General features: G+C 36.1%; 1 protein-coding gene across 23 annotated transcripts in view; it reads left to right on the forward strand.

The window, feature by feature from the left end:
• LOC144582184 (uncharacterized) overlaps window positions 1-18116 on the forward strand; it is a 1185294-nt gene that overhangs the window by 370401 nt on the left and 796777 nt on the right. For 17 of the 23 annotated variants that reach the window (XR_013534406.1, XR_013534408.1, XR_013534407.1 and 14 more), the window contains one exon: window positions 4487-4527. The exons of the other annotated variants lie outside the window; for them this stretch is intronic. The gene's annotated coding sequence lies outside the window, so the exon portion shown is untranslated. The remainder of the gene's footprint in view (window positions 1-4486; window positions 4528-18116) is intronic. 23 annotated transcript variants of the gene reach the window in all.

Consider the following 18116-nt stretch of genomic DNA (forward strand, 5'->3'; position numbering starts at 1 on the left):
TACATCTCGAAACATATTTCTCAGTGATGATAGGTAACTGCATTTAATTGCTTCTGGGAATTGCAAAAGAAAAAAAGTTAACCTCATTGGCCCCTGGGAAAGCTTGGCATCGTTTCTTGGAGGACTCTGACTTAAATTCAGTTTATATTGGTTACTAATGGCCAAAAAAAACCTCCAACAAGCTTCTTATATATTGATTGGTGTTTATTGTGGATCTTGCAACTTGGTTATTAATAGTCTTCTTCCAAGCTATCGTCTTGATGACACATCTATTTTCCTAGTCTCACTCTACTTCGGTTTCTGTTATTCCAATGATCTTTTTCACTGGAGGCAGTAAAACATAGAAGTTGAAAAGACTGATATCTGAATACAGATTGGCTTGTAGCTGTGTGACCTTGGACAAATTTCTTAACCTCTCCTTGTCTTATTTTATTTGTTTGTAGAATGAGAATAATAGTATGTTTCATTTATCTGTAGTAATGATTAAATACATGTCACATCCACAGCAAATAATAGTTATCTCCAGTGTGCTTCAGCAGCTCTTTTACTCAGTTATATACTAAAGATGTCACTGCCAGAGCTATTCTATCATTTAGATCTTGAACCCTAAAAATATCTATTCTGATTACAACATTCTTCCCTTCTAAATGGAATTTCTTTCATTCCCTCATGACTAAGATTTCCATGAGAAGTAAAAGACACTGTAAAGTTCTACATGATTACCAGCTTGTTAGAGTTCCTGTTGGCTCAAAGAATAACCTTAGAACTATTTATTTTGTAAATTACTTACTGACTTGATTTTGTGCTGGAATTCTGCAAGGTGCTGGTGGTAAACTGTACAGGGACTGGCAGAGGATTGCCAGTAGGGTTAAGTAGGCAACCCTGAATTCAAATCCTTTCAATGTTTATATTTCTTCCATTTGGATTCTGAAATAATTGTCCTGAGTTATAAATTCTTCACTGGTAAAATGGAAATAAAATAGTACCCATCTCCAAAATTGTTAGGATTAAGTATATGAGTGCCTGACCACATAGTATTTACTCTGTTGTGCACACTTTCCCTTTCCCATCACTTCTAGTCTCCATACCTTCCTCATAGTTAATTAGGATAAAGGAGAAATAATAACTTTAGAGTCTGAGGTAAATTAATAAACAATTCAACTAGTTCATATTAATTATTTTATCTAGGACTATGTTGGAGAGTACAGGGATAGCAAAAAGGAATACAATATAGTCTCTGTTGGAGTCTCCTATAGCCTAGAGACATGGATCCTTGAGATAGGGAGGAATCTTAAATGTTATCTAGGGCAACTACTTCTTTAGCAGATAAGATCTGAAATAAGTAGGCAAAAATACACAACAGTAGCTTATCAGGTGCTTAAGAGTTTTAAAGCGTATAATAGAGTGGACATCTCCTGAGAGGCACCTTAGATGGCCAACATGAGTTTCCTTATTGGATGGATTTGCCTATCTTGTCCAGTCGACCATAATCTACATTGTTAGCATGCAGCCACTGGTTCAGTGTGTTTGTGTGAAAGCACATGTTTAACATACTTCAGTTATTGACGAATATCCTATTCATAAAGGTAATGAATGCCAATTCATAAGGTAAATGAGAAATTGATTGTCATGTCTGCTGAAATATTCACCAATTCATGAATAACCTCTTTTTATGGGAAATTCATACATTTTTTTTGTGTGTATGTCTGTGTATATGTATATGTATATTCATTTATATGGAAATTAAAATCAGAAGATAGAGTATCAAAAAATTAGTCGAAGAAATTTAGATGACCTTAAGAAGTGTACCACTAAAGTAGTTCGAAATTCTTTTTTCTCATAATAGGGATACTCTTGCCAATGAATGACAATGCTTACGTGGTAGGCAAAGTATGGAGTAATATAAAGAGAAATGAGCAGTGTTAGAAGTAATGGGAAATAAAAATCTATGAACAAAGTTATAAACTTCTTATAGGGGTTTATTATATACTACTTTAATGTGGAAAGAATGTTCTTTGTTTATTTTAATTTTCTATATGAAATAGTGGGGCATTTTTTAGAGTATTCCTTCAGTACACGTTCCTGAATATTTTTAATATTTTATTTTCACCCATGGCACAGGAATATACCTCGCAATTACAGGGAAAACATGTATTAATAACTAGAATGCCTACATTTTCCTTTTGTCCCTAAATGAATGTTAGCTTTCTAATTTCTCCCTGAGCATTTGGAAAAATACAAAGAATGAATTCCAGGTGGTTGTTTAATATGCTTATTTGAATATCTACTTGATATAAGATATAGAAGTAGGCTTATAGGGAAAAGGTGAATAATAAACCTTGTCTTCAAGCAGCTTGAAATCTTGTTGGAAAGATAAAAATGAAAGTTTTAAACAACTTGATCATATTATAATGTCAGTTACTAAGAATTGGTTCAATAAACAGTTATGAATAGCTACTTTGGGCACAGTTTTAGGCTCTGTGTTAAAGATACCTGCCTTTAAGGGACTAATTGGGTATTGTTTCACTTGAATTGAATAAGTTTAGATGCCAGGGATGCAGAGGTGATGTAAAGGGAAGAAATGAAGTAAGAATGGGAAGGTGACTTAAGGAAGACTTCCTGATTAGGGGATTTCAGGATTGGGTCTGAAAGGACATTAGTTGATAAGAACAATGTAAGACACATCGGTAGCTGGCGCAGGCAGTAGGAGTGGGTTGATAGTTGTGTGATAGTGGTAGGGGTGGTGGAGAATAGCATAAGCAACAGTATGTCCTTGGAAAAGAACAATTTTGCTTCAAGAAAGGGTGCCAGCTTTCAAGTTACTTTTTCTTTGAAAAATCTGTTATGTCTTTTTTCTACTGTCAATTTTTCTGTATTTTAGTTCTTTATAGACAAGAATGACATGATACTGGTTATTAAGCTTTTAGGAATTTGGTTGGTAATCTAATCTGAAGGGACCAAGGACTAATGAGGAAACTCTTTGATCCTGGTCCATGATGAAAAATAGTACAGAAAGTGTACCATCTGGTCAATAGTGGATCCAGAAGCCTCTCCTGCTTTAATGCTATCATCTTCAACATTTAGGTACCATCTCACCCTGGTATCCTACAGGCAGTGGACATAAAAAGAGAGAGTGGTGTCTTGTGCAGCAGGCTTTAGGAGGCAGAATTAGAAGTGGCATACATTACTTCCATCTACATTTTGTTGGTCATAACTCAATCATATGGTTCCCTCTAACTGTGAGGAGGGCTGAGAAATGCAGACTTTGTGTTATTCACAGTGCCCTTGAGCAATTAGACAATCTACATCCTACATGGAACTATGAGGCATGGTTCTGTGTTTCTAAGGATGTCATCAGGAAAATCAGAATTAGCTGATTAGCTAAAGTAGGCACTGTTTGCCTCTCCCCTGCCAGCTTATGGCTAAAACAAATTTGAATGGCAGTAGTGTAGTGTTATATAAACAAAGGTCCATGGTAATTAGTAGAAAGCCTTGTATGACATATTGTATGCCTTAGTAAAGTTGCGTACAAATATAGGAATTCTTGATATTATTAGCTTAATAGGTATCACTGTACACTGGACTCTACTGGCTTACCACTAAATTCTTGGCACCTCTCTCATCACCCTTCATGGTTGTTCATCTTGGCCTTTTTCAGTGTTCATACATGCTCTTAGAGATGTATACATAAAGGTCCAGTAAGTATGCAGATAGACATCTTATCTCTTTCATTTGCCTCTGTTTTCCCCGCACCTAGCCCTGGGTTCAGTTACTATAAAGTCTAAAGAATGAATTTATCTTTATGTGAGGCTTCACATATGTCTGTATATGCGGTTACATTAATCTATTTTAGTTCTCTGAGTTTATTTTCCCTTTTAACTTTGAAGTCTATTAACAGAATATAGTATTTTTTTTTTTTTGAGATGGAGTTTCGCTCTGCAGCCCAGGTTGGAGTGCAGTGGTGCAATCTCGGCTCACTGCAACCTCCACTTTCTGGGTTCAAGCAATTCTCATGCCTCAGCCTCCCCAGTAGCTGAGACTATAGGCACCCACCACCACACCCAGCTAAGTTTTGTATTTTTAGTAGATATGGGGTTTCACCATGTTGGCTAGGCTGGTCTTGAACTCCTGATATCAGGCAATCTATCTGCCTCAGCCTCCCAAATTCTGGGATTACAGGTATGAGTCACTATGCCTAGCCAGTATTTCTTATTTTTTCCCTGATAGTCTTAGTGTTCATTGTATTTTTAGTAAATGTGTATTTACTAAGTAATGGTGATTTTTCAGTTGCATACACTATAAAGTGAGTAATACATTTTACATAGCTATTCTTACTCATTCTAGCCTAGTATACACTTGCTGCAGAGTCAAATATATAATGTGTTTCTTTTATGCTTGGCTTTACTCCAAGCACAATGTATAGATTTTTTCTTAGTTTCTGATGTATTATATATTCATATTGTTTAATAATTGCTTTCTTTTACAGAATCTTTATTGAATGAAAGGAAGATATTACTGATAATAAGGGTGTGATATGTGTTTGCATGTTTGTGTGTGTGTTTAGTGTTGTTATTATATGGGTGGGTTTTTAGTAGCTCTTACTCCAAAATAAACACAAATATTTCTTAGTATCAAATCTTTTTCTTTCCTAAGTGGCATGTATACTTTTCTTTTTGTGCATGAATGAATGATAGCAGAAAAGTGACTGCAGTGATTTTATAGCTCAATAAATTAGTATGTGGTAGATTTGCTGTGTCTTAATCAGTGAAAAATTATTCCTTTCTGATCTCAGAAAGATGCAATGAAAAAGGCTAACATATATAACCTTGTTCTTTTTGAGGCTGCAAACGAAACTGTAAAATTATTAGGCACAGCTTAATTGCCTTTTGTAGCTATGTTGAGAGGAGTATCTATACCATATATATGTGATCTCTTTTAGTAGAGAACAAAACATGCCTCCTTTTAACATGAATAAATTGTGTTACAAACACAGTGAAAGTAAGAACATATATTTTTGGAAAATTGGTTCATAGTACCTATGCCTTGATTAACACATTTAAGGAATTCATTGTGAAATTATAAATAAATGACAGACTCAAATTTAGAACAACTGTACTGAATTTTAAAGTGTCACTGAATATACCTGCTTCATTTATTTATTTTATTTTTCTAAAACTTTTAAAGTATTATTCACATTGGTAGAGTGTGGAACAGTGGAAAGAATACAGAATTTGTGGTTATGTAGCATGCGCTCAAATAGTGATGTTGTCCCCTGTGTACTCTGTGATATTTGCCACATTATTATGAAGGCTCAGTTTTCTATTCCAAAAAGCAAATATAATGATACTTTATGGAAGGTTGTTGAGGAAATTATAAATTGTCTATGTGATCTATACATATATGGCGTTTAGCTCCCATACAAGTTATTCGATGACTTACACACATGCACACACACACTCTCTCTCTCTCTTTCTCTTTCCCTCTCTTCCCCCACACAGCCAATTTCTGTCTCTTTCACTCTCTAATAAAGTCTTCTCTCCCTGACACAGTAGAAAGGGAGAGGCATGAATGGGGTACTCTGTTGTAATAAGCTACTTGGGACTCCTCCAGCAGGTGTCCAAGCAAGGTAATGATTGATACTTTGTGCAAAGATTGCTAAAGGCCAGTTGCTGGTTTTTGTAGAATCATGGCTTCTGTAATTTGAGAAAGTTATTTCTCATTTTACATCTTGGAAAAGTTAGAGTTGAGTCTCTTATGTGGGCTAACCTTACTCTTAGTTTTTAATGTATAATGAGATGGAAGTGTCAGCATCGTAAGAAATAGAGACCATTCAAAGATATTTCTATTATTTTTTTCTTTTCATCTGAGATAATGTGACTTAGAGTTCACATGTGACCTGCAAATCATTTCGTCTCTGTTGAAGGTTGGTTGCTGGCTTGAGCACAGAGGAGCTTTACCTTAACTTACAGCCATGTCCTGAGGTCACTATAGGGCAGCCTCTTCAAAAAGAGGACGTTTGCCCTTGCAGGAAAAATGAGGGCCACAGTGACAGTTGGTTGCACCATCTCAGCTAATTTAAGGCACAAAAGGATGGTTCCCTTGTTAATTTCCCAGGGCTACCATAATGAATTACCACAAATTTGGTGACATTAAACAACAGAACTTTATTCTTTCAAAGTTTTGGAGGGTAGAAGTTCAAAATAAAGGTGTCAGTTGGCAAGGCGATGCTCCCTTTGAAGGCTCTAGGGAAGCATCCTTTCCTATTGGTGGCTGCAGGAATTCCTTGGCTTCTGGCCACATCACTTCAGTCTATGTCTCCATCACGCACTGCCTTCTTTTCTGTATGTCTTCTCCTCTTCTGTTTTTTGTTAATTCATTTTTTAAAAAATTATGGGTTTTGGGGAAACAGGTGGTGTTTGGTTACATAAATAAGCTCTATAGTGGTGATTTCTGAGATTTTGGTGCATCCATCACCCAAGAAGTGTACACTGTACCCAGTGTATGGTATTTTACCCTTCACCTCCTCCCACCCTTTTTCCCAAAGCCCCAAAGTCCATTGTATTATTCTTATGACTTTGCATCCTCATAGCCTTGCAATCACTTATGAGTAAAAATATACGATGCCTGATTTTCTCTTCCTGAGTTACTTTACTTAGAATAATGGTCTCTAATTCCATTCAGATTGCTATGAATGTCATTATTTTATTCCAGTGTATGGCTGAGTAGTATTCCATGGTGTATATACCTATATCAATATATCTATATATACTACAATTTATTTACCACTCATTGATTGATGGACATTTGGGCTGACTCCATATTTTTGCAATTGCAAATTGTGCTGCTAGACATTTATGTGCAAGTATCTTTTAAATATAAGGACTTCTTTTCCTCTGGGGAGATACCCAGTAGTAGGATTGCTGGATCAAATGGTAGTTAGTTCTACTTTTAGTTCTTTATGGAATCTCCACACTGTTTTTCATAGTGGTTGTACTAGTTTACATGTCCACCAACATTGTAAATGTGTTCCTTTTTCACCACATCAATGTCAACACCTATCATTATTATTATTTTTTTGATTATGGTCATTCTTTCAGGAGTAAGGTGGTATCACATTGTGGTTTTGATTTGCATTTCCCTGATCACTAGTGATGTTTAGCAGTTTTTCATATGTTTATCAGCCATTTGTATATCTTCTTATAATTGTCAATTCATGTCCTTTTCATCTTCTTTTAGTAATTGTTATCTTATTTTTATAATTGTCATTCAACCACTCTTTGATGGGATTTTTTTTTTCTTTCTAATTTGTTTATTTCTTGTAGATTCTGGATATTAGTCCTTTGTGTGAAGATTTTCTCCCACTCTGTGAGTTGTCCGTTTACTCTGCTGATGGTTTCTTTCACTGTGCAGAAGGTTTTAAATTAAGTCCCACTTATTTATCCTTGTTTTTGTTGCATTTGCTTTTGGGTTCTTGGTTGTGAAGTCTTTGCCTAAGCCATTGTCAACAAGGGTTTTTCTGATGCTACCTTCTAGAATTTTTATGGTTTCAGGTCTTAGATTCAAGTCTTTGATCAATCTTAAGTTGATTTTTGTATAGGGTGAGAGACAAGGATCCAGTTTCATTCTACTTCATGTGGCTTGCCAGTTATCTCAGCACCATTTGTTGAATAAGATGTCCTTTTCCCATGTTATGTTTTTGCTTGGTTTGTTACAGATAAGTTAGCTGTAAGTATTGGGTTTATTTCTGGGTTTTCTATTCTGTTCCATTGGTCTATGTGCCTATTTTTATACCAGTACCATGCTTTTTTGTTGACTATGGTTTTATAGTATAGTTTGAAGTTGAGTAATGTGGTGCCTCTAGATCTGTTCATTTTGCTTCGTCTTGCTTTGTCCATGTAGAATGTTTTTTGGTTCCATATGAATTTCAGGATTGTTTTTTCTAGATCTGTGAAGAATGATGGTGGTATGTTGATGGAAATTGCATCGAATTTTTAGATTACTTTTGGCAGTATGGTCATTTTCACAATATTGATTGTACCCATCCATGAGCATGGGATGTGTTTCCATTTGTTTGTGTCATCTATGATTTCTTTCAGCAATATTTTTTAGTTTTCCTTGTAGAAGACTTTTGCCTCCTTGGTAAGATATATTCCTAAGTACTTTTATTTTTCAGCAATTGTAAAAGGGGTTGAGTTCTTGATTTGATTCTCAGCTTGGTCACTGTTGGTATATAGCAGAGCTACAGATTAATATATATTAATTTTGTTTCTTGAAAGTTTGCTGAATTCATATATCAGTTCTAGGAGCTTTTTGGATGAATATTTAGGGTTTTCTAGGTATACAATCATACGATAAGCAAACAGTAACAATTCGACTTCCTCTTTATCGATTTGGATGCCCTTTATTTCTTTCTCTTGTCTAATTGCTCTAAGACTTCCAGTGCTAAGTTAAATAGAAGTTGTGACAGTGGGCGTCCATGTCTTGTTTCAGTTCTCAGGAGGAATGCTTTAGACTTTTCCCCATTTAGTATTATGTTAGCTGTGGGTTTGTTATAGATGGCTTTTATTACATCTGTTCATTAGATGCTGATTTTGCTGAGGGTTTTAATCATAAAGTAATGCTGGATTTTGTCAAATGCTCTTTCTGTGTCTATTTGAGATGATTGTTTGATTAAAAAAATTCAATTTATCTGCTGTATTGCATTTCTTGACTTGTGTATGTTAAACCATCCTTGCATCCTGGTATGAGACCCACTTGATCATGGTGGATTATCTTTTTGAAATGCTGTTGGATTCAATTAGTTAATATTATGTTAAGGATTTTTGTCTCTATATTCATTAGGATTATTGTTCTTTAGTTATCTTTTTTTTGTTATGTTCTTTCCTGGATTTTGTATTAGGATGATACTGGCTTAATAGAATGATTTAGGGAGGATTTGCTTTTTTTCTATCTTGTGGAATAGTGTCAATAGGATTGTTGCCATTTTTTTTTTTTTTGAATGTCTTACATAATTCAGCTGTGAATCCATCTGGTTCCGGACTTTTTTTTTCTTGACAGTTTTTTTTTTTAATTGCCATTTCAATCTCACTGCTTGTTATTGGTCTCTTCAGAGTTTCTATTTCTTTCTTCTTTCATCTAGGAGGGCTAATAAATTTCCAGAAATTTATCAGTCTCCTCTACGTCTCTAGTTTATCTGTGTGAAGATGTTTAAAGTATCCTTGAATGATCGTTTGTATTTCTGTTGTATCATTTGTAATATCTCCCTTTTTGTTTCTAATTGAGCTTATTTGGATCTTCTCTCTTCTTTTCTTATTTAATATCACTAATGGTCTATCAATTTTATTTATATTTTCAAAGAATTTTCTTTTTTGTTTTATTTGTCTTTTGCATTTTTTTTTGTTTCAATTTCATTAAGTTCTGCTCTGATCTTTGTTATTTCTTTTCTTTTGCTGTGTTTGATTTTGGTTTGTTCTTGTTTCTCCAGTTCTTTGGGGTGTGACCTTAGGTTATCTATTTGCGCTCTTTCAGACTTTTTGATGTAGGCATGTAAGGCTATGAACTTTCCTCTTAACAATGCCTTTTCTGTATTCCAGAGGTTTTGATAGGTTGTGTCACAATTATCATTTAGTTCAAAGAATTTTTAAATTTCCATTTTGATTTCTTTGTTGACCCAATGATCACCCAGGAGCAGGTTATTTAATTTCCTTGTATTTGCATTGTTTTGTGGGTTCCTTTTGGAGTTTATTTCTAATTTTATTCCACCATTGTTTGAGAGATTACTTAATATTATTTTAATTTTCTTAAATTTATTGAGACTTGTTTTGTGGCCTATCATATGCTCTTTCTAGGAGAATGTTTCATGTGTTGATGAATAGAATGTATATTCTGCAATTGTTGAGTAAAATGTTCTGTAAATATATGTTAAGTCCATTCATTGCAGGGCAAAATTTAAATTTATTGTTTCTTTGTTGACTTTCTGTCTTGACCTGTTTAGTGCTGTTACTATTGAAGTCCCCCACTCTTACTGTTTTGCTGTCTATCTCATTTCTTAGGACTAGTAGCATTTATTTTACAAGTTTGAGAGTTCCAATGTTAGGTGTATATATATTTAGAATTGTGATATTTTCATGTTGGACAAGTTATTTTATCATTATATAACGTCCCTTTTTGTCTTTTTAAACTGCTGTTGCTTTAAAGTTTGTTTTGTCTGATATAAAAATAGCAACTCCTGGTCACTTTTGTGTCCATTTGTATGGATATCTTTTTCTACCCCTTTAACTCTATGTGTGTCCTTATGTGTTAGGTGACTCTCTTGGAGACAACAGATACTTGGTTGGTGAATTCTTATTTATTCTGCCATTCTGTATCTTTTAAGTGGAGCATTTAGGCCATTTACATTCAATGTTAGTATTGAGATGTGAGGTACTATTTTATTCATCATGCTCTTTGTTTCCTGAATCCCTTTTTTTCATTGTGTTTATAGGTCCTGTGAGATGTATACTTTAAAGAAGTTCTACTTTGGTGTATTTTAAGGAGTTGTTTGAAGATTTAAGAGCTCCTTTTAGCAGTTCTTGTGTTGCTGGCTTCAAAGTGGTGAATTATCTCAGCACTTGTTTGTCTGAAATAGACTGTTTTTCCACTGTATAAAAAATTCTTTGCTGCTAATTGTCTTATTCAAGGAGGCTAAAGATAGGGTCCAATTCCTTCTAGCTGGTAGGGTTTCTGCTTAGAAATCTGCTGTTAATTTGATAGGTTTTCCTTTACAGGTTATCTGATGCTTTTGCCTCATGGCTTTTAAGATTCCTTTCTTCATCTTTACTTTAGAAAACCTGATTACTCTGTGCCCAAGTGATACTCTTTTTGCAATAAGTTTTTTAGGGTGTGATTCGAACTTCCTGTCTTTGGATGTCTAGATCTCTAGCAAGGCCAGGGAATTTTTCCTCAATTATTTCCTCAAATATGTTTTCCAATCTTTTAGATTTCTCTTTTTCTCTTTTACCTCAGGAATACCCATTATTCTTGGGTTTTGTTGTTTAACATAATCTAAAATTCTTGGAAGATTTTTTTTTATTTTTAAAAATTATTTTGTCCTTGTCTTTGTTGGGTTGGGTCAATTTGAAAGACTAGTCTTTGAGCTCTGAAGTTCCTCTACTTGTTCAATTTTATTGCTGAGACTTTCCAGTGGATTTGCATTTATTCATGTCCTTCATTTCCAGAAGTTTGGATTGTTTTTATTTCACTGAAGATTTTTCTAATATCTTTTATCTTTTTTAAAAATTTAATTAAGTTGGATTTCCCCTTTCTCTGGCGCCTCCTTGATTAGCTTAATAATCAACCTTCTGAATTTTTTTTCTGGAAACTCAGAAATTACTTCTTGGTTTGGATCCATTGCTGGTAGGCTAGTGTGATCTTTTGCATGTGTTAAAGAACTTTGTTTTGTCATATTGCCATAACTGTTTTTCTGGTTCCTCCTCATTTGGGTAGGCTATGTCAGAGGGGAGATCTGGGGCTCAAGGGCTGCTGTTCAGATTCTTTTGTCCCATAGGGTGCTCCCTTGATGTGGTGCTCTCCTTCCACTGGGGATGTGGCTTTCTGAGACCTGACTGTGGTAATTATTATTTCTCTTCTGGATCTAGCCATTCAGTGGAGCTCCTGGGCTCCTGACTGTTACTGGGAAGTGTCTGCATTAAGTCCTGTGATGTGAACCATTTTTCAAGTGAGCATCCACTGCAGTAGTATAGGGATGATCAGATGGTATGTGGGGCCCTAGAGATTCCAAGACCTTATGTTCTTTGTGTTTAGCTAGCAGGGTGGGTAGAGAAAGACCATCAGGTGGGGGCTGGGTTAGGCATGTCTGAGCCCAGACTCTCCCTGGGTGGGACTTGCTGCTGGCTGGCATGGGGGATGGGGATTTGGTTCTCAGACCAATGGAGTTATGTTTCCAGGGGGATTTTGGCTGCCTCTTCTGTGTCATGCAGGTCATTAGGGAAGTGGGTGAAAGCCAGCAGTTACGGGTCTTACGGAGCTCCCACACAGCTCAAAAGGCCATCTCCCTCCCAGCGGGCCCACCAACAGCACTGAGTTTATTTTGAGGCAATGGGTATGCAGCCTCAGAACTTGCTCCACCTGCCTCCCAGCTGAGAAAGCAAGCAGGGCTTTTAGGCTTTGTGCCTCCCCACCTGCTGCAGCTACTGTGCTGTGTCTGCACTCCCAATTCACCTCCTCTCCTGGGTTCTGTCCAGGAAACTTTGCATTCAGTCAAAATTGTTACAGAGTTCAGGTGAAAGTTTCCTTCTTCCTGCGGTCTTTTCCCAGTTCTTCTGACAGCCCTCCCCAAGGACCCTTGTGAGACAAAATCCTAGCTTTCTTATGGACTGAGAAGGCTCATGGGGTTCCTCTTCCTGCTTCTTCTAACCCTGTATTTCACTCGGCTCTCTAAATTTGACTCAGTTTCAAGTAAGGTCTAGTCCTTCTGTAATCTGGAACTTTAGGTTCCCTAGAAAGTGTGTGTGTTTAGCAGTGGACAATCCCATTTTCATGCTTTCACACCTTGGGCACTCACGGTTTTTTGGTTGTCACCTGGGGCCTGCAGCAGAAATGTGCTTCCTTCAGAGGGTCTCTGGATTGTCTCGACTTTCATGGTAGGTTCCTGTGGTAGGTCTTGGAGCAAAAGTTCATGACGTGAGTGTCCACACGCTATCCACCACTGTCCCCAACAATCTCCTCCTCTTCTGTCTTATAAGGATACTTGTTATTGGATTTAGGGCCCACATGGATAATGGAAGTTGGGTAATGTGGTGCCTTTTGCTTTTTTCTTTTTGCTTAGGATTGCTTTGGCTATTCAGTCTCTCTTTTGGGTCAATATGAATTTTATAATTTTTGCTCCCAATTCTGTGAGAAATGATATTGGTAGCTTCATAGCAATACCATTGAATCTGTAGATGGCTTTGGGCAATATGACCATTTTAACAATATTGATTCTTGATTCTTCTGGTCCACATGCATGGAATGTTTTTCCATTTGTTTGTGCCATCTATGATTTCTTTTAGCAGTGTTTCGTAGTTCTCCTTATAAAGATCCTTTACCTTCTTGGTCAGATGTCTTCCTAGGTATTTTACTTTTTGTGGCGATTGTATGTGGGACTATATTTTTGATTTGCCTCTTAGCTTGAATTCTTTTGTGTATAGAAGTGCTACTTATTTTGTATCCTGAACACTTGCAAAAATTATTTATCAGTTCTATTAGCCTTTTAATAGAGTTTTTACAGGTTTCTAAACATAAAATCATATAATCAGTGAAGTGAGATAGTTTGACTTATTTTCTATTTGAATGCCTTTTTTACCCTTGTCTGATTGTTCTGACTAGCACTTACAATACTGTGTTGAACAGAGGTAGTAAGAGTGAGCATCGTTGTCTTGTTCCAGTTCTCAAGGGGAATGCTTCCAAATTTTGCCCATTCAGTGAGATGTTGACTGTCAGTTTTTCATAGATGGCACTAATTATTTCGAGTTATGTTCTTTCAATGCCTAGTTTCTTGAGTTTTTTTTTTATTATTATGAAGGAATCTTGAATTTTATTGAAAGCTTTTTCTGCCTCTATTAAGATGATCACATGGTTTTTATTTTTAATCCTGTTTATGTGGTGAATCACATTTGTTGATTTGCATGTGTTGAACCAACCCTACATCTTGGGAATGTAGCCTACTTAATAATGGTGAATTAGCTTTTGATTGTACTGTTGGTTTGCTAGTATTTTGTTGATGTCTATTTCCTTTTGATTCAGTTTTGGTACAGTATATGTGTCTCAAAATTTATTCATTTCTTTAAGTTATGTAGTTATTTGTAATGTATTGATAATAATTTCTTATGGGTCTTTTAAATTTCTGAAGCACCCATTGTTATATTTCATTTTCAGTTTTGGTTTTATTTATTTGAGTCTTCTCTATTTTTTTTCTTAGTCTAGCTAAGGGTTTGTTGATTTTGTCTTTAAAATCATCTAATGACCTCCAGTTCTAGCCATGTTGTTGCAAATGACAGGATCTCATTATTTTCTATCTGAGCAGTACTCTGTTGTATAAATGTATCACACTTTCTTTATCCATTCATTGGTTGATGGACACTTATGTTGCTTCCAAATCTTGGCTATTGTGAATCGTGCTGCAATAAACATGGGAGTCCAGATGTTTGTTACACTGATTTCCTTTCTATAGGGTATATACATAGGAGTGAGATTGCTGAATTATATGGTAGCTCTGTTTTTAGGTTTTTTTTTTGAGGAATCTCCAAACTCTTCTCCATAGTGGTTGTACTGATTTACATGTCCACCAACATTGTACCAGGGTTCTCTTTTTTCCACATACTCACCAGCATTTGTTACTTCCTGGCTTTTGGATATAAGCCATTTATTCTGTGGTGAGATGATATCACATTGTAGTTTTGATTTGTATTTCTCTGATGATCAATGATGTTAAGCAACTTTTCATGTATCTGTTTGCCATTGTATGTCTTCTTTAGAGAAATGTCTATTCAGACTTTTTGCCCATTTAAAAAATTGGATTATTAGATATTTTTCTATAGAATTGTTTGAGTTCCTTATATATTCTGGTTATTAATCATGTGTCAGATAGGAAGTTTGAAAACATTTTCTTTGATTCTGTGGGTTTTCTCTTCACTCTGTTGATTGTTTCCTTTGGTGTGAAGAAGCTTTTTAACTTGATGTGATGCTATTTGTCCATTTTTGCTTTGGTTGCCTGTGCGTGTGGGGTATTACTCAAGAAGTCTTTGCCTAAACCATAATCCTGGAGAGTTCCCCAAGTGTTCTCTTTTAGCAGTCTCATAGTTTGAGGTCTAAGATTTAAGTCTCTTTTTCCATTGTGCTTAAGCAAGAAATAGAGGTCTCATTTTACTCTGCTGCAAATCCAGTGTTCTCTGCAGTATTTATTGAAGAGACTATTTCTTTCCCCAATGTACATTCTTGGCACCTTTGTAAAAAATGAGTTCACTGTGGATGTATGGGTTTTATACCTTGGTTCTCTATTCTGTTCCACTAATTTATGTGTCTGTATTGTACAGCAAACAGCAAGTTTTGGTTACTACAGCTCCATAGTATAATTTGAAGTAAGGTAATGTTATTCTCCCAGTTTTGCTTTTGCTCGGAATAGCTTTGGCTATTCTGGTCTTTTGTGGTTCTGTATAAAGTTTAGGAATTTTTTTTCTATTTCTGTGAAGAATGTCATTGGTATTGTGACAGAGATTGTATTAAATCTATACATTGCTTTGGGTAGTATGGCTATTTTAACACTATTGAGTCTTTCAATTCATAAAGATGGAATATCTTTCCATTTTTTTGGTGTCTTTTTAAATTTCTTGCATCAATGTTTTATGGTTTTTGTTTTAGAGATCGTTTACTTCTTTGGTTAAGTGACTTCCTAGGTATTTTATTTTATTTGTAGCTATTATAAATGAGATTACTTTTTTTCTTCATTTTTTACAATTGCATTTTAGGTTTTGGGGTATGTGTGAAGAACATGCAAGATAGTTGCATAGGTACACATGTGGCACTGTGATTTGCTGCCTTCCTCCCCTTCACCTATATCTGGCATTTCTCCCCCTGCTATCTCTCCCCAACTCCCCACACCCCACCATCACACCCCATTCCCCCCAACAGACCCCAGTGTGTAGTGCTCCCCTACCTGTGTCCATGTGTTCTCATTGTTCAACACCCGCTATGAGTGAGAGCATGCGGAATTTCATTTTCTGTTCTTGTGTCAGTTTGCTGAGAATGATGGTCTCCAGGTTCATCCATGTCCCTACAAAGGACATGAACTCATCATTTTGATTGCTGCATAATATTTCATGGTGTATATATGCCACATTTTCCCTGTCCAGTCTATCATTGATGGGCATTGGGGTTGTTTCCAGGTCTTTGCTATTGTAAACAGTGCTGCAATGAACATTCGTGTTCATGCGTCCTTATAGTAGAATGACTTATAGTCCTTTGGATATATTCCCAGTAATGGGATTGATGGGTCAAATGGAATTTCTATTTCTAGGTCCTTGAGAAATCACCACAGTGTCTTCCACAATGGTTAAACAAATTTACACTCCCACCAGGAGTGTAAAAGTGTTCCTGTTTCTCCACATCCTCTCCAGCCTCTGTTGTCTCCAGATTTTTTAATGATCACCATTCTAACTGGCATGAGATGGTATCTCAATGTAGTTTTGATTTGCATCTCTCTAATGACCAGTAATTATGAGCATTTTTTCATATGTTTGTTGGCCTCATGTATGTCTTCTTTTGTAAAGTGTCTGTTTATATCCTTTGCCCACTTTTGAATGGGCTTGTTTGCTTTTTTCTTATAAAACTGTTTTACTTCTTTGTAGATTCTGGATATCAGTCCTTTGTCAGATGGGTAGACTGCAAAAAATTTTTCCCATTCTGTTGGTTGCCGATTCACTCTAGTGACTGTTTCTTTTGCTGTGCAGAAGCTGTGGACTTTGATTAGGTCCCATTTGTCTATTTTGGCTTTTGTTGCCAATGCTTTTGGTGTTTTGGTCATGAAGTCCTTGCCTACTCCTATGTCCTGAATGGTTTTGCCTAGATTTTCTTCTAGGGTTTTTATGGTGCCAGGTCTTATGTTTAAGTCTTTAATCCATCTGGAGTTAATTTTAGTGTAAGGTGTCAGGAAGGGGTCCAGTTTCTGCTTTCTGCACATGGTTAGCCAGTTTTCCCAACACCATTTATTAAACAGGGAATCCTTTCCCCATTGCTTGTTTTTGTCAGGTTTATCAAATATTGTATGGTTGTAGATATGTTGTGTTGCCTCCGATGCCTCTGTTTTGTTCCATTGGTCTATATCTCTGTTTTGGTACCAGTACCATGCTGTTTTGATTACTGTAGCCTTGTAGTATAGTTTGAAGTCTGGTAGTGTGACTTGGCTATATGGGCTCTCTTTTGGTTCCATATGAAGTTTAAGGTGTTTTTTTCCAGTTCTGTGAAGGTCATTGGCAGTTTGAAGGGGATAGCATTGAATCTGTAAATTACTTTGAGCAGTATGGCCATTTTCACGATATTGATTCTTCCTAACCATGAACATGGAATGTTTCTCCATCTGTTTGTGTCCTCTCTTATTTCATTGAGCAGTGGTTTGTAGTTTTCCTTGAAGAGGTTCTTTATGTTCCTTGCTAATTGTATTCCTAGGTATTTTATTCTCTTTGTAGCAATTGTGAATGGCAGTTTGTGCTTGATTTGGCTCTCTTTCAGTCTGTTATTGGTATATAGGAATGCTTGTTATTTTTGCACATTGATTTTGTATCCTGAGACTTTACTGAAGTTGCTTATCAGTTTCAGGAGATTTTGGGCTGAGACAATGGGGTCTTCAAGATATACTATCATGTCGTCTGCAAATAGAGATAATTTGGCTCCCTCCTTTCCAATTTGAATACCCTTTATTTCTTTTTCTTGCCTGATTGCTCTGGCTAGAACTTCCAGTACTATATTGAATAGGAGTGATGTCTAGTGCCAGATTTCAAAGGGAGGGCTTCCAATTTTTGCCCATTCAGTATGATATTGGCTGTTGGTTTGTCATAAATAGCTTTTATTATTTTGAGATATGTTCCATGAATACCGAGTTTATTGAGGGTTTTTAGCATAAAGCACTGTTGAATTTTGTCAAAGGCCTTCTCTGCATCAGTTGAAATAATCATGTGGCTTTTGCTTTTGGTTCTGTTTATGTGGTGAATTACATTTTTAGACTTGCGTATGTTGAACCAGCTGTGCATCCCAAGGATGAATCCTACTTGATCTTGGTGGATAAGCTTTTTGATGTGCTGTTGCAATCGGCTTGCCAGTATTTATTTTATTGAAGATTTTTGCATCTATGTTCATCATGGATATTGGCCTGAAGTTTTCTTTTCTTGTTGAGTCTCTGCTGGGCTTTGGTATCAGGATGATGTTGGTCTCATAAAATGATTTGGGAAGGATTCCCTCTTTTTGGATTATTTGGAATAGTTTCAGGCAGTATGGTAACAGTTCCTCTTTGTGTGTCTGGTAGAATTCGGCTGTGAACCCATCTGGACCTGGTCTTTTTTTGTGTGTGGTAGGCTCTTAATTGCTGC

Source organism: Callithrix jacchus, chromosome 4 (genome assembly GCF_049354715.1).
Source record: "Callithrix jacchus isolate 240 chromosome 4, calJac240_pri, whole genome shotgun sequence".
Classification (NCBI taxonomy): domain Eukaryota; kingdom Metazoa; phylum Chordata; class Mammalia; order Primates; family Cebidae; genus Callithrix; species Callithrix jacchus.